The 27,534-nt window shown below is 37.1% G+C and overlaps 1 long non-coding RNA gene across 1 annotated transcript in view; it reads right to left on the reverse strand.

Moving 5' to 3' along the window:
* LOC309651832 overlaps window positions 1-27,534 on the reverse strand; it is a 437,596-nt gene that overhangs the window by 26,026 nt on the left and 384,036 nt on the right. The window lies entirely within an intron of this gene.

Below are 27,534 nucleotides of genomic sequence, written 5' to 3' on the forward strand. Positions count from 1 at the left end.
CCTGTTTTCTGGTCGGTGGGACTGTATCTTTTCTTTCTGGTGGGCAGAGCCACGTCCGGTGATGTGTTTTGGGGTGTCTGTGAACTTAGTATGATTTTAGGCAGCCTCTCTGCTAATGGGTGCAGTTGTGTTCCTGTCTTGGTAGTTGTTTGGCATGGGATGTCTAGCACTGGAGCTTGCTGGCCGTTGGGTGGAGCTGGGTCTTAGTGTTGAGACAGAGATCTCTGGGAGAGCTCTCGCTGATTGATATTACATGGGGCCAGGAGGTTTCTGGTGGTCCAATGTCCTGGACTCTGCTCTCCCATCTCAGAGGCTCAGGCCTGACACCAGGCCAGAGTACCAAAAGCCTGTCAGCCACACGGCTCTTCCCACGCCTGGGTCTTCTCAGTCTTCTTTCCACCTCTCTCTTCAGTCTCCCCCCTACAGATTCTTTAAAAAAAATATTTTTATTGAAGTATAGTTTATGTACAATATTGTGTTAGTTCCAGGTGTATAGCACTGTGATTCAGTTATACATATATATGTGTATATATATATATATATATATATATATATATATGTATATTCTTCAGATTCTCTTCCCTTATAGTTTATTAAAAAATACTGAGTATAGTTCCCTGTGCTGTACAGTAGGTCCTTGATCTTACAGATTCTTTTTGTCCCCAAGATACTCAGCAACTCAACCTCCAGAACTTCGCCCATCCCATCTGACCCTGGACCCTGTAGCTGTGGCCATAGTATTCCAACATCCACAGTCTCCTCTGAAGGGCCTGCCCACTCAAGCTAGGGCTTCTTAATACTAGGGCCAGTGGTGGAACCAACTGTCCTTGGTGAAAATCTGCCATACATATGAACATGGCTCTTCAGGCTGCCTGCAGAAGGGATTGCTTTAATAGGGTAGCGTTTGTTCCAGTCTGCCTGGGGCTGGCTATTGTGATCTGATGGGAAGTCTACCCAGTAGGCTCCTTTCACATACAAGTTCAGGCACAGACTGTCTCCGTGTCACCTGTCCATGATGCTTATTCTGGAGTGAAACCTCTGCTTTCCCAAACTGCCTCTGCTGAGCCAGTGATCCTAGGCAACAAAGAAAGGCAGTGTCAACAGCAATATGCTTGCTCAATGACATTTATTGAACATTTATTGTGTGTCCTGTCTGTGATGCTTGCTGGGGTGACAAAGAAAGACTCCTTGTATTCCAGAAGTTCATAGTCTGCTGGGAAAGGCAATTCTGTACAAGCCAACTAACTTCCATGATAGGGAAGCTACAGGGGCTGAGAGGCCTTGGACAAACAGCCTAACTTCCCAAATCGAAGGAAAAATCTTTCAACCTTCCCAAGTTCCATAATGACAGTGTTCTTTCCCCAATACCCATCCCCTGCCCCAGCTCCACTGCACTCCTTTCTCCACTGCAGCTGTTGATGGAGGTCTAGAGAGAGAAAGAAATTAATTTGATAGACAAGCAGAGAGGCAGTTTCTAGTAAGAGGATGGAGGCTGGTGGTGTTGGGTGTCATGATGTCACTAAGAAAGTAGCCATCCCTGTGACAGTACCACTTAGGCTCCAAAGCAAGAGCTGAGGGAGGCCCCTGAGACCATGGTTATGAATGGCCTTATCTCTGGGAGGCACTTACACAATGGGAGCTATAATTATTATCCTAGTGTGTTGCATGACTTTAAATAGTCCCCACAGACACTACATAGGATGAATATTGATAGCTGTGGTCCAGTGGAAAGAGGCATGAACTTGGGGTCAGGGATTTGCATTCTAATCTGGCCGAGCCACTTACTAGCTATGTGACCTTGGGTAATTTATTTACTTTCCTCGCCTCTGTTTCCTCATCTGTCAAATGAGGTTAATAATAGTATTTTGGTTAGGATCAAATGAGATCATATGTTTTAAAATTCCTCCATAGAGCCTGACATACTATGTGTAATCCACACATGGTTACTCGCTGTTGTTATTAAAACACATCTTCCTTCTCCTCACTGGCAGTAATAGAAGCAACAGCAACATCTTTGTACCAACTCCTCTTTCTCCCTGTGTCTGGCCTCTCTCCCTCTCAGATAGCTGAGTCTCTAAGCAAGTGGGCAGCAAAGAACCTGACAATATGGACAGAGATGTCGTCAGGTAGGTCTAGGCAGCTTCCTAGCAAAGAATTGAGAGTTGCTGCCAGAGAGAGGGCTTCTGGAGTGGGGGCAGGGGAGAGGACTGAGCTCATGTGCTCAGGTTACTGCATCCCTCTGAGGAGGTTAACTTGTACATTTCATCTGATGAGTGTGTTAAAGCAGTAATGAGTTCAGTGCAGTCCTTTTTCTGGGAATTAATGACTGGGGAGACAGTATGGTCCTTTTTGTAGCCATTAGTGCTAGGCTATTACTGATTCCAGGAAGGACTACATTAGTGCTATGGTGAGGGTATGAGTCCAATGTTTTCCTAGATTGGCTGATTGCCTGTGGGGACGCACTTGGTGCTTTGAGCTTCAATGTCCTCCCCATTAGCCATTCAGCTGCCTATAACATTTTTATCTGTTCCATGCTTGCACTAATAATGTTTGTATGGTTGGGCAGATTTTAAGCAATGTGATGGCCAATGTCATTGTCAGCCCCCAAATTAGAGTGTACCTTTTAAGTGGAAGGCACTTAGCTTGGACATAAAATGTCATTTGGGAGAGAATGGATGGTGGCTTTGGTTGCCATTGGTTACCTCTCTCCAACCTGAGAGCTTCAGGTCTGGGTTTTGATATTCAAGAAATTAGCATCAAGACTTCTCTCTCTCTCTTTCTATTTCCCTCCCTCCTTCCCTCCCTTCTTTCCTCGTTCCTTCATCCTTCCTTCCTTCCTTTGTTTCAAGAACATTGAATAGGAAATCTATGCTCTTAACAAATTTTACGCGCACAACACCATATCGTTAACTATAGGTGCTTTGTTGTACAGCAGATCTCGAGAGCTTATTCATATTGTATAATTGTAACCTTATATTCATTTACCAACATTTCTCCATTTCCCCCTACCATCAGTTCTGGCAGCCATCATTCTATTCTTTGCATGTGTGAGTTTGACTATTTTAGATTCCTCATAGAAGTGAAAGCCTTCCATGTCCTTTTGTGATTGGCTTATTTCACTTAGCATAATGTCCTTCAGGTTCATCCATCTTGTCACAAGTGGCAGAATTTCCTTATGTTTTAAGGCTTTTTTCCTTATTTTTTCCATTATATGTATAAACCATATTTTCTTTATTCATTTATTTATCAGTGGACTTTTGGGTTGTTTCCATATCTTGGCTCCTGTGACTAGTGCTACTCTGAACATGGAAGTATCTCTTCGAGATACTGATTTCAATTGTTTGGGAAAATACCCAGGGGTGGGATCACTGGATCATATGGTAGTACTATCACAGATGTATGCGTATGTCCAAATTCATCAAAATATGGACATGCAATTTTTTTAATGTTTATTTTTTTATTTTTTCTTATTAGTCATCCATTTTATACACATCAGTGTATACATGTCAATCCCAATCTCCCAATCCATCACACCACCACCCCCACCCCCCGCCGCTTTCCCCCCTTGGTGTCCATACGTTTTTCTCTACTTCTGTGTCTCAATTTCTGCTCTGCAAACTGGTTCATCTGTACCATTTTCTAGGTTCCACATATATGCCTTAATTCACGATATTTCTTTTTCTCTTTCTGACTTACTTCACTCTGTATGACAGTCTGTAGATCCATCCACATCTCTACAAATGACCCAATTTCGTTCCTTTTTATGGCGGAGTAATATTCCATTGAATATACATACCACATCTTCTTTATCCATTCATCTGTTGATGGGCATTTAGGTGGCTTCCATGACCTGGCTATTGTAAAGAGTGTGGCAATAAAGATTGGGGTGCATGTGTCTTTTTGAATTATGGTTTTCTCTGGGTATATGCCCAGTAGTGGGATTCCTGGATCATATGGTAATTCTATTTTTAGTTTTTTAAGGAACCTCTATACTGTTCCCCATAGTGGCTGTTTCAATTTACATTCCCACCAACAGTGCAAGAGGGTTCCCTTTTTTCCACACTCTATCCAGCATTTGTTGCTTGTAGATTTTCTGATGATACCCATTCTAACTGGTGTGAGGTGATACTTCATTGTAGCTTTGATTTGCATTTCTCCAATAATTAGTGATGTTGAGCAGCTTTTCATGTGCTTCTTGGTCATCTGTATGTCTTCTTTGGAGAAATGTCTATTTAGGTCTTCTGCCCATTTTTGGATTGGGTTGTTTGTTTCTTTAATATTGAGCTGCATGAGCTGTTTATATATTTTGGAGATGAATCATTTCTCCAATGATTCATTCACAAATATTTTCTCCCATTCTGAGGGTTGTCTTTTCATCTTGTTTATGGTTTCCTTTGCTGTGCAAAAGCTTTTAAGTTTCATTAGGTCCCATTTGTTTATTTTTGTTTTTATTTCCATTACTCTAGGAGGTGGATCAAAAAAGATCTTGCTGTGATTTATGTCAAAGAGTGTTCTTCCTATGTTTTCCTCTAAGACTTTTATAGTGCCCGGTCTTACATTTAGGTCTCTAATCCATTTTGAGTTTGTTTTTGTGTATGGTGTTAGGGAGTGTTCTAATTTCATTCTTTTACATGTAGCTGTCCAGTTTTCCCAGCAAAACGTATTGAAGAGACTGTCTTTTCTCCATTGTATATCCTTGCCTCTTTTGTCATAGATTAGTTGACCATAGGAGCGTGGGTTTATCTCTGAGCTTTCTATCCTGTTCCATTGATCTATATATCTGTTTTTGTGTCAGTACCATATTGTCTTGATTACTGTAGTTTTGTAGTATAGTCTGAAGTCAGGGAGACTGATTCCTCCAGCTCCGTTTTTTCCCTCATGACTGCTTTGGCTATTCGGGGTCTTTTGTGTCTCCATACAAATTTTAAGATTTTTTTGTTCTAGTTCTGTAAAAAATGCCATTGGCAATTTGATAGGGATCGCATTGAATCTGTAGATTGCTTTGGGTAGTATAGTCATTTTCACAATATTGATTCTTCCAATTCAAGAACATGGTATATCTCTCCATCTGTTGGTATCATCTTTAATTTTTTTCATCAGTGTCTTATAGTTTTCTGCATACAGGTCTTTTTTCTCCCTAGGTAGGTTTATTCCTAGGTATTTTATTCTTTTTGTTACAGTGGTAAATGGGAGTGTTTCCTTAATTTCTCTTTCAGATTTTTCATCATTAGTGTATAGGAATGCAAGAGATTTCTGTGCATTAATTTTGTATCCTGCTCCTTTACCAAATTCGTTGATAAGCTCTAGTAGTTTTCTGGTGGCATCTTTAGGATTCTCTATGTATAGTATCATGTCGTCTGCAAACAGTGACAGCTTTACTTCTTCTTTTCCGATTTGTATTCCTTTTATTTCTTTTTCTTCGCTGATTGCCGTGGCTAGAACTTCCAAAACTATGTTGAATAATCGTGGTGAGAGTGGACATCCTTGTCTTGTTCCTGATCTTAGAGGAAATGCTTTCAGTTTTTCACCATTGATAATGATGTTTGCTGTGGGTTTGTTGTATATGGCCTTTATTATGTTGAGGTAGGTTCCCTCTATGCCCACTTTCTGGACAGTTTTTATCATAAATGGGTGTTGAATTTTGTCACAAGCTTTTTCTGCATCTATTGAGATGATCATATGGTTTTCATTCTTCAATTTGTTAATATGGTGTATCACATTGATTGATTTGCCTATATTGAAGAATCCTTGCATCTCTGGAATAAATCCCACTTGATCATGGTGTATGATCCTTTTAATGTGTTGTTGGATTCTGTCTGATAGTATTTTGTTGAGGATTTTTGCATCTATATTCATCAGTGATATTGGTCTGTAATTTTCTTTTTTTGTAGTATCTTTGTCTGGTTTTGGTATCAGGGTGATGGTGACCTCATAGAATGAGTTTGGGAGTTTTCCTTCCTCTGTAATTTTTTGGATGAGTTTGAGAGGATGGGCGTTAGCTCTTCTCTAAATGTTTGATAGAATTCACCTGTGAAGCCATCCGGTTCTGGACTTTTGTTTGTTGGAAGAGTTTCAATCACGGTTTTAATTTCATTACTTGTGATTTGTCTGTTCATATTTTCTATTTCTTCCTGGTTCAGTCTTGGAAGGTTATACCTTTCCACAAATTTGTCCATTTCTTCCAGGTTGTCCATTTTATTGGCATAGAGTTGCTTGTAGTAGTCCCTTAGGATGCTTTGTATTTCTGCAGTGTCTGTTGTAACTTCTCCTTTTTCATTTCTAATTTTATTGGTTTGAGTCCTCTCCCTCTTTTTCTTGATGAGTCTGGCTAATGGTTTATCAATGTTGTTTATCTTCTCAAAGAATCAGCTTTTAGTTTTATTGATCTTTGCTATTATTTTCTTTGTTTCTAATTCATTAATTTCTGCTCTGATCTTTATGATTTCTTTCCTTCTGCTAACTTTGGGTTTTGTTTGTTCTTCTTTCTCTAGTTCCTTTAGGTGTAAGGTTAGATTGTTTATTTGAGATTTTTCTTGTTTCTTGAGGTAGGATTTTATTGCTATATACTTCCCTCTTAGAACTTCTTTTGCTGCATCCCATAGGTTTTGGATCGTCGTGTTTTCATTGTCATTTGTCTCGAGGTATTTTTTGACTTCCTCCTTGATTTCTTCAGTGATCTCTTGGTTATTTAGTAACGTATTGTTTAGACTCCATGTGTTTGTGTTTTTTACGGTTTTTTCCCTGTAATTGATTTGTAATCTCATAGCGTTGTGGTCAGAAAAGATGCTTGATATGATTTCAATTTTCTTAAATTTACTGAGGCTTATTTGTGACCCAAGATGTGATCTATCCTGGAGAATGTTCCATGCACACTTGAGAAGAACGTGTAATCTGCTGTTTTTGGATGGAATGTCCTATAAATATCAATTAAATCTATCTGGTCTATTGTGTCATTTAAAACTTCTGTTTCCTTATTTAATTTCATTTTGGATGATCTGTCCATTGGTGTAAGTGAGGTGTTAAAGTCCCCCACTATGATTGTGTTACTCTCGATTTCCTCGTTTAGAGCTGTTAGCAGTTGCCTTATGTATTGAGATGGGCCTATGTTGGGTGCATATATATTTATAATTGTTATATATTTTTCTTGGATTGATCCCTTGATCCTTATGTAGTGTCCTTCCTTGTCTCTTGTAACATTCTCTATTTTATCTGATATGAGTATTGCTACTCCAGCTTTCTTTTGATTTCCATTTGCATGGAATATCTTTTTCTATCCCCTCACTTTCAGTCTGTATGTGTCCCTAAGTCTGAAGTGGTTCTCTTGTAGACAGCATATATATGGGTCTTGTTTTTGTATCCATTCAGCAAGCCTGTGTCTTTTGGTTGGAGCATTTAATCCATTCATGTTTAAGGTAATTATCAATATGTATGGTCCTATTACCATTTTCTTAATTGTTTTGGGTTTGTTTTTGTAGGTCCTTTTCTTCTCTTGTGTTTCCCACTTAGAGAAGTTCCTTTAGCATTTGTTGTAGATCTGGCTTGGTGGTGCTGAATTCTCTTAGCTTTTGGTTGTCTGTAAAGCTTTTTATTTCTCCATCGAATCTGAATGAGATCCTTGCTGGGTAGAATAATCTTGGTTGTAGGTTCTTCCCTTTCATCACTTTAAGTATATCATGCCACTCCCTTCTGGCTTGTAGAGTTTCTGCTGAGAAATCAGCTGTTAACCTTATGGGAGTTCCCTTGTATGTTATTTGTCATTTTTCCCTTGCTGCTTTCAATAATTTTTCTTTCCCTTTAATTTTTGCCAATTTGATTACTATGTGTCTCGGCGTGTTTCTCCTTGGGTTTATCCTGTATGGGACTCTCTGTGCTTCCTGGACTTTGGTGGCTATTTCCTTTCCCATGTTAGGGAATTTTTCAACTATAATCTCTTCAAATATTTTCTTGGGTTCTTTCTCTCTCTCTTCTCTTTCTGGGACCCCTATAATGCGAATGTTGTTGTATTTAATGTTCTCCCAGCGGTCTCTTAGGCTGTCGTCATTTCTTTTTCTTTATTCTGTTCTGCAGCAGTGAATTCCACCATTCTGTCTTCCAGGTCACTTATCCGTTCTTCTGCCTCAGTTATTCTGCTATTGATTCCTTCTAGTGTAGTTTTCATTTCAGTTATTGTACTGTTCATCTCTGTTTGTTTGTTCTTTAATTCTTCTAGATCTTTGTTATAACATTTCTTGCATCTTCTCGATCTTTGTCTCCATTCTTTTTCTGAGGTCCTGGATCATCTTCACTATCATTTTTCTGAATTCTTTTTCTGGAAGATTGCCTATCTCCACTTCATTTAGTTGTTTGTCTGGGGTTTTATCTTGTTCCTTCATCTGGTACATGGCCGTCTGCCTTTTCATGTTGTCTATCGTTCTGTGAATGTGGTTTTTGTTCCATGGGCTGCAGGACTGTAGTTCTTCTTGCTTCTGCTGTCTGCCCTCTGGTGGATGAGGCTATCTAAGAGGCTTGTGGAAGTTTCTTGATGGGAGGGACTGGTGGTGGGTAGAGCTGGCTGTTGCTCTTGTGGGAAGAGCTCAGTAAAACTTTAATCTGCCTGTCTGATGATGGGTGGCGTGGGTCCCCTCCTTGTTGGTTGTTTGGCCTGAGGTGACCCAACACTGGAGCCTACCTGGGCTCTTTGGTGGGGCTAATGGCGGACTCTGGGAGGGCTCACGCCAAGGAGTACTTCCCAGAACTTCTGCTGCCAGTGTCCTTGTCCCTTTGTGAGCCACAGCTGGCCCCCGCCTTTGCAGGAGACCCTCCAACACTAGCAGGTAGGTCTGGTTCAGTCTCCTATGGGGTCACTGCTCCTTCTTTTGGGTCCCAATGTGCACACTACTTTGTGTGTGCACTCCAAGAATGGAGTCTCTGTTTCCCCCAGTCTTGCCAAAGTCCTGCAATCAAATCCCACTAGGCTTCAAAGTCTGATTCTCTAGGATTTCCTCCTCCCATTGCCGGACCCCCAGGTTGGGAAGCCTGATGTGTGGCTCAGAACCTTCACTCCAGTGGGTGCACTTCTGTGGTTTAAGTGTTCTCCAGTTTGTGAGTCACCCACACAGCAGTTATGGGATTTGATTTTATTGTGATAGCGCCCCTCATACCGTCTTGTTGCAGCTTCTCCTTTGTCTTTGCATGTGGAGTATCTTTTTCGGTGCGTTCCAGTGTCTTTCTGTCGATGATTGTTCAGCAGTTAGTTGTGATTCTGGTGTTCTCGAAAGAGGGAGTGAGAGCATGTCCTTCCACTCCGCCATCTTGGACATGCAATTTTTTATGTGTATGAATTGTATCTTGATAAAGCCTTTTTAAAAAGACTGTTCCTTCTCAACTATGCTGCAGAGCTCTGTCTGCTACCCTGGAAAGTTGCCCTCTTTATACATTTCCAGAGGCTGCTTTCGCTTACTTCCCCACACAGGGGCACCTAAGTACCTCCTGGGATTGTCATAGCCCTCCAGAGCACATGACACTCATGGAGGAGGGAAGGAAGGAGAAGAATTAATTGTTTCCAGTTTACAGATGAATAAATAGAAGATCAGAATTTAAAGGACCCATCCATAGTCACCTTGCTTGTCAGTGTCAGAGGCAGAACTGATATCAGGGTTTCTGCCTTCAAGCTCAGAGCTTTTCTTCTCCCTGACTACACTGGGGAAGTCTATGAGTTCTCTGAAGAAGTGCTACACAAAGCACTCATTGGTTATAAAATGAGGAGCTTGATGCATAGTGTAAATCAATGCACTGCTTCATTCATTGAGAAAGTCTTACTAGGAAATAAATGTCAGCTGTGTTAATAGTGTGCTTAGTGATAAGTTGGTTTACATTCTGGTGCAAGCTCCTGATCCTGTCACAGATGGGTATGTGGACCACACTTTGAGTAGTAGTGGCCTAGATCATCAGAACTGTAAGCTCCGTATAAGCTCTGTAGAGGTAAGAGACAATTTCTGTCTTAATAATCTTAATAACTGCCTACCATTAATTTATCTGAGCTTTCTTGGTGCCAGATATTGTGCTAAGGTATGTATATAAACCTCCTCTACAACCTTATGAGGTTGGCACTACTATTAACCCCATTTTACATTTGAGGAGACTGAGGAATGGAAAGCTTAAGTAGCTTTTCTATAGTCATACCTTTTATCAGTGGAGAAGCTGAGTTTTGAACTCAGATCACCTGACTCAAGAGGACACACTATTTGCCTCTCATATCACTGTGGTATTCTAAAGGTAAAGTCCAGAAGTAATATCCATATTTTTTGCAAAGGATGAATGAAAGATTTTCTTTGGGTGAGTAGACAGTGCTGGGGAGCCAAATGATACATCATTAGAGGAGTCAGATGGCAAGACAGAAGCTGTAAGAAAGAATGACCAAGTCTGTCTCCTAATGCCAGAATCCATGAGTTAGGATGAGATATTGAAGCTTAAAGAAGGAAATTTTAGTAGAGATAAGAAAACCACCCATAACCTGATACCACATGAGCTGGGAGCAAGATAGAACTGTGAGCCAGCCCCAGAATGTTTGTCACGCTGTTTTGAAGCTTAGGGGGAGCCCAGTTTGTGCCCAGCTACACATCAAGTCATGTGGGGAACATCTTCCAAAGGCCCATGCTTAGGCTTCACCTAAAAGCTTATAATTTCATAAGACTGACATGGGCACTGGGCACCTGCTTTTATACAACCTTCCCCAAGTAATTCTGTTCAACAAATTTGGGATAAGGCATAGGCTTTGGAGTCAGATAGACTGAGTTCAAATGAAGAACACTAGAAATAAATACACTGGTAAATTTAAAAAGTCTGTTTCATCCTCTCATTTCTCTAAAATACAGGAGACTGACTAAATAAATATATTGTCTTGTGGGACTCATATAATACATGTAGATTTATCTATCTATCTAAAACAACTGAAACATGAAGGGTGATGGAGTAAATGGACCCATACAAATGAGAGACTTTTACATTTTATAAGACAGTATTTTATGTACAGTATTAAGTCTAAGTAAACCATGAAAAGTTAGGGATGTATGATTTAGCAGTTAGAGCAATCATTCAAAAGTAATACAAATAAACAATCTGAATAGTTTTATATCTATTAAAGTAATAATGAATAAATAATAAATAACCTTCCAAAAGAGAAAGCACCAGGCTCAGAAGAAATTATACTAATTTTCTACAATACTTTCAGAAGATAGAAGCAGAGGGAATACTACTTCCTAACTCATTCTATAAGGTCAGAAAACTACAGAGCAATCTCTCTTCTTGTACACAGTTGCAAAAATTCTCAATAAAATATTAGAAAAATGAAACCCAACAATACGTAAAAATAATTATACACTATGACCAAGTGGAATTTATTCCAAATGCGCATGGGTGGTTCAACATTCAAAGATCAATTAATGTAATCCACCACATCAACAGGCTAAAGAAGAAAACTAACATGATTATATCAATACATGCAGAAAAAGCATTTGATAAAATCCAACACCCATTCATGATAAAAACTCTCAGGAAATTAGAAATAGAGGGAAACTCCTTCAACTCAATAAAGAACACTACAAAAAAACTTACAGCATATCTAATGATGAAAAACTCAAAGCCTTCCTACTAAGATGAGGAACAAGGTGAGTATATCACCTCTCACAACTGCTTTTCAACATTGTACCATAAGTCTTAGCTAATGTAATGAGACAAGAAAAGGAAAGAAAAGATATACAGATTGGGAAGGAAGAAATAAAACTGTCTTTGTTCACAAATGACATGATTGTCTATGTAGAAAATCTGAAAAAATTGACAGAAAAAACTCCTGAACTAATAAGCTATTATAGCAAGATTGCAAGATACAAGGTTAATATACAAAAGTCAATCACTTTCCTATACACCAACAATGAACAAGTGGAATTTGACTTTAAAAACACACTGCCATTTACATTAGCACAAGCACAAAAAGAAATACTTAGGTATAAATCTAGCAAAATACAGATATCCCCTGCTTTTCAAAAGTTCACTTTACACCTCTTCACTTTTATGAAAGACCTACATTAGTACCAAAAGAAATCTGAAGAGGATCTTCACTTTTACAAAAAAATAAATAAAATAAAATAAAGCAAAGGCAAAAAAGCAAAAATAGCATATGGTGTTTGTTTTGCAGGGAACAGTTATAGAGGCAGCACATACCCCAAGCAGCCAGAATGGCACTTCTAAGCTCTTTGCCTGGGAACTACACTCAGCATCTCAACATCAAGCCATCACAGCTTTGAACTGACTCTCTGAATATCTGTGCTTTATCTTGATTTATGTTCTGCATCCATCAACAATATGTGTCCTAAGGTAATTGCTTCTTCACTTTATGCCATTTCAGCATGTTAAAGGCTTCATAGGAACCCCTGCTTTTGGATAGTAGGGGAAACCTGTATATACAAGATAAATTTGAAGATAACTATTAATACAAAATTCTGATGAGAGGTATCAAGGAAGAACTACATGAATGGAGAGATATTTCATGTTCATGGATAAGAAGACAAAATATTGTCAAGATGTCAGTGCTTCCCACCTTGATGTAGAGATTCAATGCAATCCCAGTCAAAATCTCACCAAGTTATTTTGTGAGTATCAACAAATTGATTTTAGAGTATAAAAGAGAGTTGAAAGACCCAGGATAGCCAGTTTAATACTGAAGGAAGACTGACACTACTAGACTTCAAGACTTACTATAAAGCTACAGTAATCAAGACAGTGTAGTACTGGTGAAAGAATAGACAAATAGATAAATGGAACAGAATAGAAAGACAAGAAATAGACTCACAAAAATATAGTCAACTGATCTTTGACAAAGAGCAAAGACAGTACAATGGAGCAGAGACAGTATTTTCAACAAATGGTGCTAGAACACCTGGACCTCTAATATATGAAAAAACCAAAAAATGAATCCACACACAGATCATATACCCTTCACAGAAATTAACTCAAAATGAATCAAAGACCTAAATGTAAAAATTCAGAGCTATAAAACTCTTAGAAAATAACCTAGGAGAAAATCTAGATGACCTTGGGTATGATGATGACTTTTTAGATACAACGGCAAAGAAATATTTCCATGAAAGAAATAATTGATAACCTGGACTTAATTAATATTGAAAACTTCTCTGCAAAAACAATGTCAAGAAAATGAGAAAGACAAGCCACAGACTGAAAGAAAATATTTTAAAAAGACACATCTGATAAAGTAGTGTTATCCAAAATATAAAAAAAATTCTTAAAATTCAACAATAAGAAAACAAACTACCCAAGACTTGAACAGGCACCTGATCAAAGAAGATATACAGATGGTAAATAAGCATATGCTCCACATCATATATTATTAGGGAATTGCAAATTAAAACAGCAATGAGATACCACTACACACCTATTAGAGTGGTCAAAATCCAAAACACTGACAACATCAAATTTTGGTGAGGATGTGGACCAACAGGAGCTCTCAGTCATTGTTGGTTGTAATGCAAAATGGTACAGCAATTTAGAAGAGAGTTTGGCAGTTTCTTACAAAAGTAAACATACTATTAACATATGACCTAGCAATCATGCTCTTTAGTATTTACCCAAGAAGTTAAAAATTTATGTCCAATCAAAATCCTGCACACTGCTGTTTATAGCAGCTTTATTCATAATTGTCAAAACTTGTAAGCAACCAAGATGTCCTTCAGTAAGTAAATTGTTAAATAAACTGTAGTACATCCAGACAATGGAATATTATTCAGTGCTAAAAAGAAATGTGCTATCAAGCCATGAAAAAACGTAGAGAAAATTAAATTCATATTCCTAAGTGAAAAAGTCAGTCTTAAATGGCTACATATGACATTCTGGAAAAGGCAAAACTATGGAGACACTAAAAAGATCAGTGATTGCCAGGAGTTGGGGCAGGGGAGTTAAATAGGTAAAGCACAGAGGATTTTTAGGGCAGTGAAACCATTCTGTATGATACTGCAGTGTTGGATTAATGTCATTATACATTTGTCAAAACCCATAGAATATACAACACCAAGAGTGAACTGTAATGTAAACAATGGACATTGGGTAATAATGATTTATCAGTGTAGGTTCATTGATTACAACAAATGTGCTACTGTGGCGTAGGATGTGGATAGTGGGGGAGCCTGAGTTTTGTAGAACAGGAGGTATATGGGAACTCTCTGTACTTTTGAGTCAATTTTGCTGTGAACCTAAAACTACTCTGAAAAATAAAATTTATTATTCAAAAAAGTAATACAAAAGGGCGTACATAAAGAACCAATAGATAAATTTAAATGAAAGCATAAAAGTATTCCGATAAACCAAAAGAATACAGGGAAAAAGGAGCATAAGCGGAAAAAACACAGATGAGACACAGAAAACAGAAGAGTTAAGTAAAACAATATCAATAATTACATTAAATTTTAACTGAAAGACACGAATTAAAAGGCAAAGACTGTTAGACTGTAAAAAAGCAAGATTCAACTATATTCTCTCTACAAGAGATGCACTTCAAATGTAAAGACACAAATATATACCATTCACACAGTAACCAAAAGAAGAATGGAGTGGCTATATTAATATCAACAAAATAAACTTTAAGACAAAAGGTATTACCAGAGATAAAGAGTAATATTTCATAATGATAAAAGGCTCAATGCATCACAAAGACATAACAATCATAAATGCACATGCATTTAATAGAGGAGTTTCAAAATAACCAAGGCAGGTATCAACAAAATTAAAGGAAGAAGTAGACATATTCACAATCATTGTTGAAGATTTTAACAGTCTTTTCTAAACAATTGATAGAATAACTAGACTAAAAAAAACAATTAATATATAGTAGATATGAACAACATATCAACCACTTTGAAATCACAAAAGGAATTAGAATTTATTTTGAATTCTGAAAGATAATGAAATATAAGATATCAAAATTTGAGTAATGCAACTTTTAAGGAAGCTGTAAAAAGAACAAAGTAAATCCACAGTAAGTAGAAGGAAGGACATAACAAGAAATCAAAAACGGTAGATAATATTAATCAGGTCAAAAGTTAGTTCTTTTAAAATATCAATAAAATTGATTAATCTCTATTTTGACTAATTAAGAAAAAAAGGGAAAGGAAACAAGTTACTAGGATCAGGAGTGAAAGTTGGCTTATCACTGCAAGTCTAACAGACATTAAAAGGATAATAAGAGAATGTTATGAACAAATTTATGCCAACAATTTGAAAAGTTATATGAGTTAGACAAATTATTTGAGCAATACAACTTACCAAAACTGACACAAAACAAAATATTTAAAATCTGCATAACCCCATGTCTGTTAAAGAAATTAAATTGATTATCAAAGCATTCATGCAAAGGAAACTCCAAGTCCAGGTGGTTTCACTGGTGAATACTATCAGTCATTTAAGGAAAAAAACAACACCTGTCTTACAGAAACCCCATCAGAAAATAGAGGAAAAGGGAACAATTCCAGATTTGTTTCATAAGGCCAGCATAACCCTGATACCAAAATATGACATAAGCCATTACCAAAATGAAGAACAATATTCCTCATGAGCATAGATTTAAAAATACACACCAACTATTTTATCATTTAATCTAACAATATGTAAAAATGATAATACATCACAATCAAGAATAGTTTATCCTTGGGAGGCAAGATTGGCTTAACACATGAAAAGTAATCGATATAATTCACAATATTAACACAAAAATAATAAAACCATATTATCATTTCAATAAACATGGAAAAAGTATTTGACAAAATCCAGCACTGATTCTTGATAAAAACTCTCAGCAAACTTGTATTTCATAGGATCATCCTAAATCTGACAAAAGAAATAAGTGAAAAACCTACAGCTAGCATCATATCTATGGTGAAATATTGAATGCTTTCAACCTAAGATCAGGAAAAAGGAAAGATGCCCATGCTTGCCACTTTTATACAACATTGTACTGGCAGTTCCAATCAGTGAAATTTTAAAAAGAAAGAAAAGGCAAAATATTTGGAAAAGAGTAAGTAAAGCTGTTTATATCTGCAGATGGTATGGTTGTTAGTGTAAAAATACTAAGGAATCTACAAAGCATCTACTTTAAATGGTAAGTGAATTTAGAAATATCACTGGATATAAAATTAATATACAAAAAGGAAAAATTTAAAAATTCCATTTATATAGCATCGAAACCACAAAACAGCAGTAATTTAAACAAAATACATAAAAGACCACTTTTCTGAAAATGAAAAAACACAGGTGAAAACTAAATAATTAGAGATACTGACCATTTTACGGAACGGAAGACTCAATTTTGTAAAAATGTCAATTTTCCTCAAATTGATTTATGGATTCAATGCAATTCTAATCAAAATCCCATCACGACTTTTGCATAGAAATGACAAGCTGATTCTAAAACATGTATAGAAAGGCAAAGGATGTTGAATATCTATAGAAATGTTGATAAAAACAAATTTATAGTAGTTATATGACCTGATTTATAGACTTACTGTAAAGGCTACGGTAACCATAAAAGTTTGGTACTGGCATAAAGATTAACAAATAGATCAATGGCACGGAACTGAGAGTCCAGAAATAGATTCACACTATATTGTCATTTGAGTTTAACTTACATACCTAAAACAATCCAATGAAGGAAAGGAAAATTTGTTTGTTTCTTTGTTTGTTTTTAACATCTTTATTGGAGTATAACTGCTTTACAATGTTATGTTAGCTTCTGCTGTATAAAAAAGTGAATCAGCTATATGTATACATATATCACCATATCCTCTCCCTCTTGGGCCTCCCTTCCACCCACCCTATCCCACCCCTCTAGGTGGTCACAAGGCACCAAACTGATCTCCGTGTGTTAGGCAGCTGCTTCCCACTAGCTACCTATTTTACATTCGGTAGTGTATATATGTCAATGCTACTCTCTCACTTCGTCCCAGCTTACCCTTCCCTCTCCCCGTGTCCTCAAGTCCATTCTCTACATCTGCATCTTTATTCCTTTATTCCTGTCCTGCCCCCTAGGTTCATCAGAACCATTTAATTTTTTTTAGATTCCGTATATATGTGTTAGCATACGGTATTTGTTTTTCTCTTTCTGACTTACTTCACTCTGTATGACAGACTCTAGGTCCATCTACCTCACTACAAATAACTCAATTTCGTTCCTTTTTATGGCTAATATTCCATTGTATATATATGCCACGTCTTCTTTATCCATTCATCTGTTGATGGACACTTAGGTTGCTTCCATGTCCTGGCTATTGTAAATAGTGCTGCAATGAACATTGTGGTACATGTCCCTTTTTGTTTTGTTTTGTTTTTTCCCCAACAAATAGTGCTAGCCTAACTGGATAGCCATATGGGAAAAAATGAATTTCAACCACCAACCTGACACCATACATAAAACTTAACTTTAAATGGATTATTAACCTAAATGAAAAAGCTAAAACCCTAAAACTTTTAGAAAAAAAAGAAAAACATCTTTGTTACTTGGTGGAAGGCAAATGTTTCTTACATACGTCACAGAAAGCAATACTATAAAAGGAGAAAACAATCATGAATTAGACTTCATCCAAATTAAAATTTTCTGATCATCAAAAGCAACCATGTAGAAAATAAGTATGCAAGCCACACAAGGAAAATATAGTCACAAAACAATTATATGAAAAAAAATCTGATAGCCACAATATACTGACATCCTACAACTCAATAATAAGAAGACAAGCAATCTAATTGTAAGAAGAACAAAATATTTGAGCACCCACTTCACAAAAAGAGACATAAGAATTATTAAAATACACATGAAAAGTATTCAACATCATCTGTAATCAGGCAAATGCAAATTAAAACCGCAATGAGATACACACCCACCAGAATGGGTAAACTAAAAAGACTCATACACCACCAAGTATTGAAGATGATGTGGAACAATAAGAAACATCATACATTGTTGTTTGGAATTCAAAACTGTACAACTATTTTGGAAAAAACTAACAGCTTCTTACAAGGCTAAACATAACACCTGCCTTGTGATTCAGGAGTTCAGCTTCTAGGAATCTACCCAAGAAAACTGAAAGTATTTGTCTACACAATAACTTGTACAAAATTGTTAATAGCAGTTTTATTCATAATAGCTAAAAATCGAAGACAACCCAGGTGTCCTTCAAAAGAAGAATGGATTAAAAAGCTGTGATACAGTCAAACAATGTAATACTACTCAGAAATAAAAAGGAATGAATTGCTGATACATGCAATGACTTGGGTTAATCTCAAAATAGCATGCTCAGTGAAAGAAACCTTACATGAAAGAGTACATACTATAGGATACCTATTACATAACTCTCAAACAAGCAAAACTAATTTTTATAGAAAAAAATCAAATTAGGGTGGATAGTGTGGGGATTAACTGGGAAGACACATGAGGAAACTTTCTGGGAAGATGATGATATTCTGTATTTTGATATTCATTTATATCATTTAAGTGTATTCATTTGTTACAAGCCAGAGAACGAATACTAAAGATTTGAGCATTTCATTTCATATACATCTATATAAAAATAAAAAGTTCTGAACTTTTTATTTTAGGTGATATGGCTGCTGAAGTATTTTGTGGGAAGTGTACTGATGTCTGTAATTAACTTTGCATTGTGCCCCCCCAAAAAACCTGGGTTAACTAATGGATTGAGGGATGGATAGGTATGTGATAAAGCAAATATAGTAAAATCATAACGGTAGAAACTAGGTGATGGCAACATGTGTGTTCATTGTAAAATTATTTCTACTTTACTGCAAGTTTTTAAAAATTCACAATAAAGGGTTGGAAAAAGAGGCCAATAGTGGAGATGTCGTGGAATGTTAAAAATAAATAAATAAATAAAAAAGCAGGAAAGAAGGTTTAGGGGAAGAAAGAACAGATGGGAGAAATAGGAAAGAGATAACAATATGGTATACTTAAACATAATCATATCAATAATGTTCTGAATGTAAATAGATGAAAAATTCCCCATAAAAGTAAGAAATTGTAAGAATGCATGAAAAATCAAAGACCCAATTATAGGCTATTTACAAGAAACGCAGTTTAAATGTAAAGACACAGATTGGTTGAATGTAAAAGGGCAGAAGAAATAAACCATGCAACTGCTAAACATAAAGCTGGTGTGGCTATATTGCTATCAGACAAAGTAGGTTTAAATATAAGAAGAATTTCCATAGAAAGAAGGATAGTCACAACAATAACATTGTCAATTAATCAAGAAGACACAATAATCCTTAATGTGCATGCATCTAGGATAGAGCCAGCAACAATTGTAGAATGTACACTTTTCTCAAGTACACATTGTATGTTTGCTAAGAAAGACCATAATTTCAGAGTGTGTTCTCTGACCACAATGGAATTAAACTAAAAATCAAGAACTAAAAGAAATCTTAAAAATCCTTAACTATTTGGAAATTAACAACCACTTCCAAGTAATCCATGAGACAATAAAGAAATTACATAAGAAATTGTAAAGTATTTTGGACTAAATGGTAACAAAAATACAGCATATCAAAAAATGTGGGATGTGCTAAAGAAGTGCTGACAGGGAAATCCATAGCTTCAAATACTTATATTAGCAAAGAAGAATGGTCTAAAATCTATGTTTTAGCTTTTACTTCAAGAAAAGAAGAGGAATGATGAGGAGGAGGAGGAGGGGAAGATGAGAGTGTATTTAACCCAGATTTTGTGTGTGTGTGTGTATATATATATATATATATATATATATATATAGGGAAATACTACAGATAGTGAAAAATCAATAAATTAGAAAATGAACACAAAACAGAAAAAAATCAATTAAGCTAAATGATGATTTTTAAAAGATTAATAAAATTGATGAACCTCCAGCTATACTAATCAAGAAAAATGAGATAAGACCTCAATTAGCAATATCAGAATGAAAAAGGTGACTACTACAGATCCTCCAAATATTAAAAGGATAAAAGGATAATAAGAGAATGTTATGAACAACTTTATGCCAATAAATTCAACAAGTTAGACAAAATCTTTGACAGAGACACATTGCAAAAATGGAACAAAAGGCAATAGAAAATATTCATAACCTTATGTTAATTAAATTAATTAAATTCATAATTAAAAGCCTTCCCACTATGAAAACTCTTAGCTCAGATGTTTTGTTAATGAATTCTATCAAATATTCAAGGAAGAAAGGCAAACGCTATTTCAACTCCCAGAAAATAATGGAAGAGGAAACACTTCCCAAAACTTTTTATGAACTCAGTATTAACCTGATTCTGTAAGTGAAAACATTGTAAGAAAGCAAAACTATAGACCAATATCTCTCATGAACATAGATTCAAAAATCCTTAACAAAATGTTAAGTCAAATATAGCAATATATTTTAAAAGATGATATATCAAGACCAAGTGGAGTTCATCTGGGAATACAAAGTTGGCTTAATATTTGAATATCAATCCATGTAATTCACCATATTACTGGAGTAAAAAAAAAGATGATCATATAAATGGATGCAGAAAATTAATTTGATACAGTTTAAAACCCAGTCATGTTTAAGAATAAACAAAATAGCCTCTCAGGTAACTATGAATAGAAGGGAACTTCCTCACTCTGTTAATTAGAATCTATAAAGAACATACACCTACCTGGAGCAACTAGGCAAGAAAAAGAAATAAAAGGCATCCAAATTGGAAAGAAAGAAGTAAAACTGGCACTGTTTGTGGATGACATAATTTTTATATACAGAAAACCCTAAAGCTTCCACCAAAAAACTATTAGAAATAATAAAAGAATACTTTAAAGTTGCAGGTTTCAAAAGCAATATACAAATATCTGTTGCATTTGCATACACTAACAATGAAATAGCAGAAGGAGAAATTAAGAAAACAATTCCATTTACGATCATGACAAAAGAATAAAATCCCTAGTAATAGATTTAAACAAGGAGACAAAAGACCTGTACTCTAAAAACTATAAAATATTGTTGAAAGAAATTAAAGAAGACACAAAGAAATGGAAAGATATTCAGTTCTCATGGGTTGGAAGAACTAACATTGTTAAAATACCCAGATTACCTAAAGTAATCTACAGATTCTATGTAATCCCTATCAAAATCACAGTGACATTTTTCACAGAAATAGAACAAAAATTTCTCAAATTTATATGAAACTATTAAAGACCCTTAATAGCCAAAGTAATCTCAAGAAAAAAGAACAAAGCTGGAGGTATCACACTCCCTGATTTCAAATTATATTACAAAGCTGTCATAATCAAAACAGCATGGTATTGGCAGAAAAACAGAAACATTGACTAATGGAACAGAGTTGAGAGTCCAGTAATAAGCCCACACGTGTATGGACAATTAACTTACGACAAAGAATACAATGGAGAAAGAATATTCAATAAATGGTGTTGGGAAAACTGAACAGCCACATGCAAATGAAAGAAATTAGTCTACTATCTCACATTATACACAAAATCAACTCAAAGTGGATTAAAGAATGAATGTAAGGACTGAAACCATAAAACTTGTACAAGAAAAATAGACAGTATGCTCTTGGAAATCAGTCTTAGCAATATCTTTCTGGGTATGTCTCCTTAGGCAAGGGAAACAAAAGCAAAAACATACAAATGGGACTATATCAAACTAAAAAACTTCTGCACAGCAAAGGAAACTCAGCAGTGTTGAAAGGGGTTTGTTATGAATAACAAAAGACACATTTATTTATTTTATCACTTAGGAAATTCCAAGGGTTTTAGGAGTTTTATGGCAGGAATAGGAAAGAAGACCAAATTACAATTTTTATTATAAATCACAATATTACAATAGAGAACCAAAAAATAGATATGTAGATTTTTTTTCCCATTTATTTATTTATGTTAATTTTTATTTTATATTGGGGTATAGTTGATTAACAGTGTTGTGCTAGTTTCAGGTGCACAGCAAAGTAATTCAGTTATACATATACATGTATCTATTCTTTTTCAAATTCTTTTCCCATTTAGGTTATTACAGAACACTGAGCAGAGTTCCCTGCTGCTATACAGTAGGTCCTTGTTGGTTATCTATTTTATATACAGCAGTGTGTACATGTCAATCCCAAACTCCCTAATTATCCCTCCCCCCCACCCTCCCCCCTGGTAACTGTAAGTTTGTTCTCTAAGTCTGTGAGTCTGTTCTCTAAGTCTATGAACTTAGTAAATAAGTTCATTTGTGTCATATTTTAGATTCCACGTATAAGTGATATCATATGATATTTGTCTCTCTCTGTCTGACTTACTTCACTTAGTATGATAACCCCTGGGTCCATCCATGTTGCTGCGAATTCCATTATTTCATTCTTTTTAATCATTTTTGACAAAGGTGCCAAGGTAACTGAGTTGGGAAAGGATAATTTTTTTCAACAAATGGTGCCAGAACAACTGGATATCTGATATGGAAAAAAAGTAACCTTGGCCCTTACCTCATGCCAGTCATGAATATTAACGTGACAAGGATCATAGACTTTAACATAAAAGCTGAAATTATGAAACTTAGGAGAAAATCTTTTTGACCATGGGTTATACACAATTTTCTTAATTAGGACACAAAACCCACAAGCCATAAACAATTGATAATTTGGACTTCTTCAAAATTAAAACCATGTGCTCTTCAAAACACATCATTTAGAAAATGAAAAGACAAGCTATAGAGTGGGAGATGTTCACAGCACATATATTTGATGTAGGACTTGTATCCAGAGACTATAAATAACTCTATAAAAATTCAGTAAAAATAAGAAAAACAATCCAATTATAAATGGGTAAAAGATTCAAACAGCTCACATCACAAAATAAAATATATGAATAATCTGTAAGTTCTTGAAAAGATGCTCAGTCATTAGGGAAATGCAAATTAAAATCACAAGACACTACCACACACCTAAAAAAATGATTAAAACAACAACAACAACAACAAAAAGACTGAGGACACCAAGACAGGTACACCAAGTGCTGTTGAGAATGTGGACCAACTAGAACTTTTATGCATTGCAAGTGGAAATGTAAATGGTACAGACACTTTGGAAAAGAGTTTACCACTTTCTCATAATGTTTAGCATACATTTATCATGTGAGTCAGCAGTTTTACTTGTAGATGTTTCTCAAAGAGAAATCAAAACATATGTCCACATAAATGTTCATAGAAGCTTCATTTCACAAGAGCTGAAAACTAGAAACAACTCACATGTCCAGCAACAGGCCAATAGATTTGTTAAAGATTAGTGTATTTGTATACATATTATGTGAGCCAGCAGTTCCAGTTCTAAGTATTTATTCAAGAAAAAATAAAACCATAAATCTACACAAAAACTTGTTTGTGAATGTTAATAGAAGCATTATTTATAATAGCAAAAATTGGAGGTGATTAGCTGCCCATCAACTGGTGCACGGACAAACAAAATTTGGCAAATCTATAATATAGGATGCTAGTCAGCAATATAAAAGAATGAACTACTGATAACAGCCACAACTGCATCAATCCACGTTATGCTAAGTGAAAGAAGTCAAACACAAAAGAGCACTTACTCTATGATTCCGTTTGTGTAAAATTCTGGGAAATAACTACTACTTTATAGTTACAGAAAGGAGATAAATAGTTGCCAAGGGTTGGAGTGGGTCACATTTATTCCAAAGGGGCAGGAGGGAACTTTCTGGCATGATGGGAATGTTGTATATCTTTACTTTTGTGGTGTTATGGGCACATATGCCTTTGTTAGACATTGTCAAACTGTACACCTAATGAGGATTCATTTTATGTAAATTATTGCTCAGTACATCTGATTTTTAAAAAATCTGGGTGATGTAGCTAAAGCAGTGCTTAGAATGAAATTTACAACATTTAAATTCTTACATTACAGAGTAAGTGGGAAAATTCAAACACTCTGTAAACTGGCATTAATATAATATCATTGACAACCTAATAAGATGGGTAATATTGTTCTCATTTTACAGAGTAAAAGCCAGGAGATGCCAGCTTAGTGTTTGGCTCATAGCAATTACTCAATGAATGTGCTGAAATGCCTTGCCCAGTCACCAAGCCAGTCACTTGGTCAGTGGGCAAAGCCAAGGATACAGCTTTAGTTTCTGGACGGTTGGCTTGATGCTCCTTACACTGCATGGTGATGAATAGGTGAGAGGGGAAGGAGAAGGACAGTAGACATGGTGGTATGGAGGAATGCCTAGGTGGGTCAAAATGTGTAGTGTGCTTCTTTCCTGCCACAGGTTGGTGTTCTGGTGGCCATCAGTATAGGGATGTCGTTACTGATTTCATGAACTCCTGGGAGTCAGACTTGGATTTCTGCCAATGGACATAGCAACCGTGGGAGTTTCCAAGTACAGTGAATGCATCATGGTGGGTCCAATATCATTCCTGAGTAGTGTCAGCTCTGCCTGTAGATACAGTGTGCATAATGGACAGGGAAATCCAGATGCACATAGAGACTCTTTCCCAATATGTGGAAGTCCTTTCTGCTTCTTCTCACCCCACACTTCTGAAACTTTCTGTTAGCAGGCTCAGTCTCCCTCTGCAAGGCCAAAGCACACAGCTCCATCCAGGATGAGGAGCAAGAGAGAGGAATGGGGATGCTCATAGGAGGCCTGGAGCAGCTGGTTGCTGGTGCTGCAAGGCCTTCCTGAGAGAGGAGAGAGGGGGCAATGCTGAAGCCCTCCGTCCTACAGTGAGAGAGAAGGGAAGGAGTTGAGAAGTGAGGTGCATGCTGGAGTGCTGAGATTCACAGTGGTTGCAGGATCCCAAGTGGACAGTTTGTCTCAGCCTATGCTTCCCCCTCGGTCAGAGCCCCAGAGCTGGTGAAGCATATACCCTATTTGATTATTCTTGCCTTGGATAAGGGAAGTTCTTTCCGTGCTTACAGCCTTTGCACATACTATTTTCTTTGCCTGGAAAACTCTTCTCCCAACTCCTCACATGGCTGATTACCTACTATGTATAAAATAGATAAACAATAAGGACCTACTGTATAGCACAGGGAACTATACTCAATATTTTGTAATAACCTACAAGGGAAAAAAATGTGAAAAAAAAAATATATATAAAATATAATATATTTATATATATATAATATATATATATATAAAACTGAGTCACTGTGCTGGACACCTGAAACTAACATGACATTATAAATCAACTATACTTCAATAAAAAACAAAAAGAAAATAAAAACAAAGTCAAACACAAACTTTTCCCAAACCTGGGCAAGGCTGCTGAGCTTCTGACTTGGATGTGGCTCCCAGTCTTCAAGAAATGCCTTGGGACATCCTCATGGTACATGTCCAACTGATCTTTGAATTGAACTGTACTCCTTTGGGATAGAGGCTGGGGCTGGGGTGCTCATCCTGTACGGGGCAGTCCTGAATGAAGCCACAGTAGCAAGGCCACTGTCAGGACCTCCCAGGATTCAGTGCATTATACTTGTGAACCCGCAGTACCCTCTTGCCCCTTTTTGTCTCTGCCTTGTGGAGATGACTGGGAGGAAATTTCTACACCTTTCTGAACCTCAGTTTTCCCACCTTGACCTGGGTCAGAAAGTCTTAAACAGGAGTCCTAGGGGCTGCCAAGGGTGGGGCTTGTGTGGGGGAGGGTAAGAGAAGGAAGAAGGAGCTCAAGCAGGCAGGGAGCTGAATGTCACATTCCACTTGTATCTGTTCTACATTCTGAGCCCTCCATTCACAGAGTAAGAATTCTGCAGTTAAATCAAGTTGAAAAATCTCAGGGCTGGGCACTTTGTCTTGAATTTGATTTTCACAGCTCTCATATCTCAAAGAACCATCCTTTCTTTTTCTCTTGCCTCTTTTCCCTGTGATCCCTCCCTCCCCACTATTTCCCTTCCCCTCACTTGCCCAATCCCTCGCTCCCTGGAGACCATTTTCCCAAATTGCAGATACCTTTCACTGGGACCCTGGCCCAAATCCTTGTGACAGGGCACACCTGCCTGGATTTGGGGAACAGTGTTGGGCCTGTGGAGTCTGAGGCCCACCAACCAAGAAAGCAGTCTGGAAAACTTAGACAGCAGGCAGGCTCCTTGCCTACATGCTGGGGACTGCAGTCAGTGAAATGGCAGCAACCGGTAGCCAACTCAGGAAGAGTGAATACTTCCTTTTCCTCTGAGCCAAAGCTCAGTGGTCCTGTGGGGAACCGAGAATGTGTGCCAGCCCCCAAACTCTATTCAAAGCATTCAAGCCAATAAGTATTTATGAGGATCTTACTTTGTGCCAGGTCTGGTGCTGAGCACTCTGATGTTGCAATGAGTAATCAGTGAGTTGCAAGGCTCTCTCAGTCTTTCAAAGGAGCTGGACACATGTACTGGTGATAGCAATACTAATACAGGAGGAGAGATCCAATACATGGCCCCCCCAAGCCTCTGACTTCATGTCTCTTGACCACAGATCACATTACTCTTACCCTCTCCAACCCCAAGCCCAGAAAGAAGGGAGGAGGCTTAAGCACTCTGAGGAGTGGGGATTGGAGAATCTCAGAGGCCTCATCATGCCCCTACAGGTTGGAGATGAGAGCCTTCCAGCCCAGCAGGACTCCTCAGCATCTTTAGTCCAGGTCAGGATCTATTTTACTAATGGTTTCCCCAGGGCTGGCCAGAGCACTGCCCAGATGCTAGAGCCTCACTGTTCCCAGGTTAGTAACATGTTGTCTTCTCCAATTAACAATTGAAAGACAAGACTGTTATGAGGGAATGCCTTCTTCAATTTCAGGATCTTTCTTTCGTAAGCATTGAGGATTGACTGACTAACATTCTAATGAAGACTACCCTTTTCAAAACACGGTTTTTATTCAGTTTAAAATCCTCAGAATTTCAGAGAGGGCACAGAGTTTCAGCTACCACCAGTGCCCATATCAAGGTGTGCTGCAAGTTCTGCCAAGGATGTCCCCAAGGTCACTGGGCACTATCTGGAAGCTCGTCATGGCACTTGGGCTTGGACCTTGGACTGCAGGATACCCAGCAATGAGGTGAAGTTTATTCCTAATTTCTCTCCTTCTGTTCTCATAGCACAAACAGGCTTGGAGGAAGGGGCTTGGCCTGGGGAGATGGAAGATCTAACAGATCAGAAGAAGAGGGAGGGGAGGCAGTGAGGAATAGTGGAAGGAATCTAGACTTTGGAATCAGGTGATCCAAGGCCCAATTATGCCACTAGATGTGGACCTTAGGAAAATCACTTCTCTGATCTTTAGTATCCTTATTTCTAAAAAGGAGATAATAATAGTACCTCCTTCATAGGGTTATATTGAAAATTTGAGATATAATTCACAAAATGCCTGAAACAAGGTAGACTGCTTAAAATAGGAGCTATTGTCAGAAGTAGTATTGTCCCATTATCATCCCTAATACCATCTTGATCAACAATCTAGATCCTTTGGGGACCTAGAGCAGGTGACAATGAGCATGCTTGCCACTTGAAGCATG

This window comes from Balaenoptera physalus, assembly GCF_965194825.1.
Source record: "Balaenoptera physalus genome assembly, chromosome: X".
Classification (NCBI taxonomy): domain Eukaryota; kingdom Metazoa; phylum Chordata; class Mammalia; order Artiodactyla; family Balaenopteridae; genus Balaenoptera; species Balaenoptera physalus.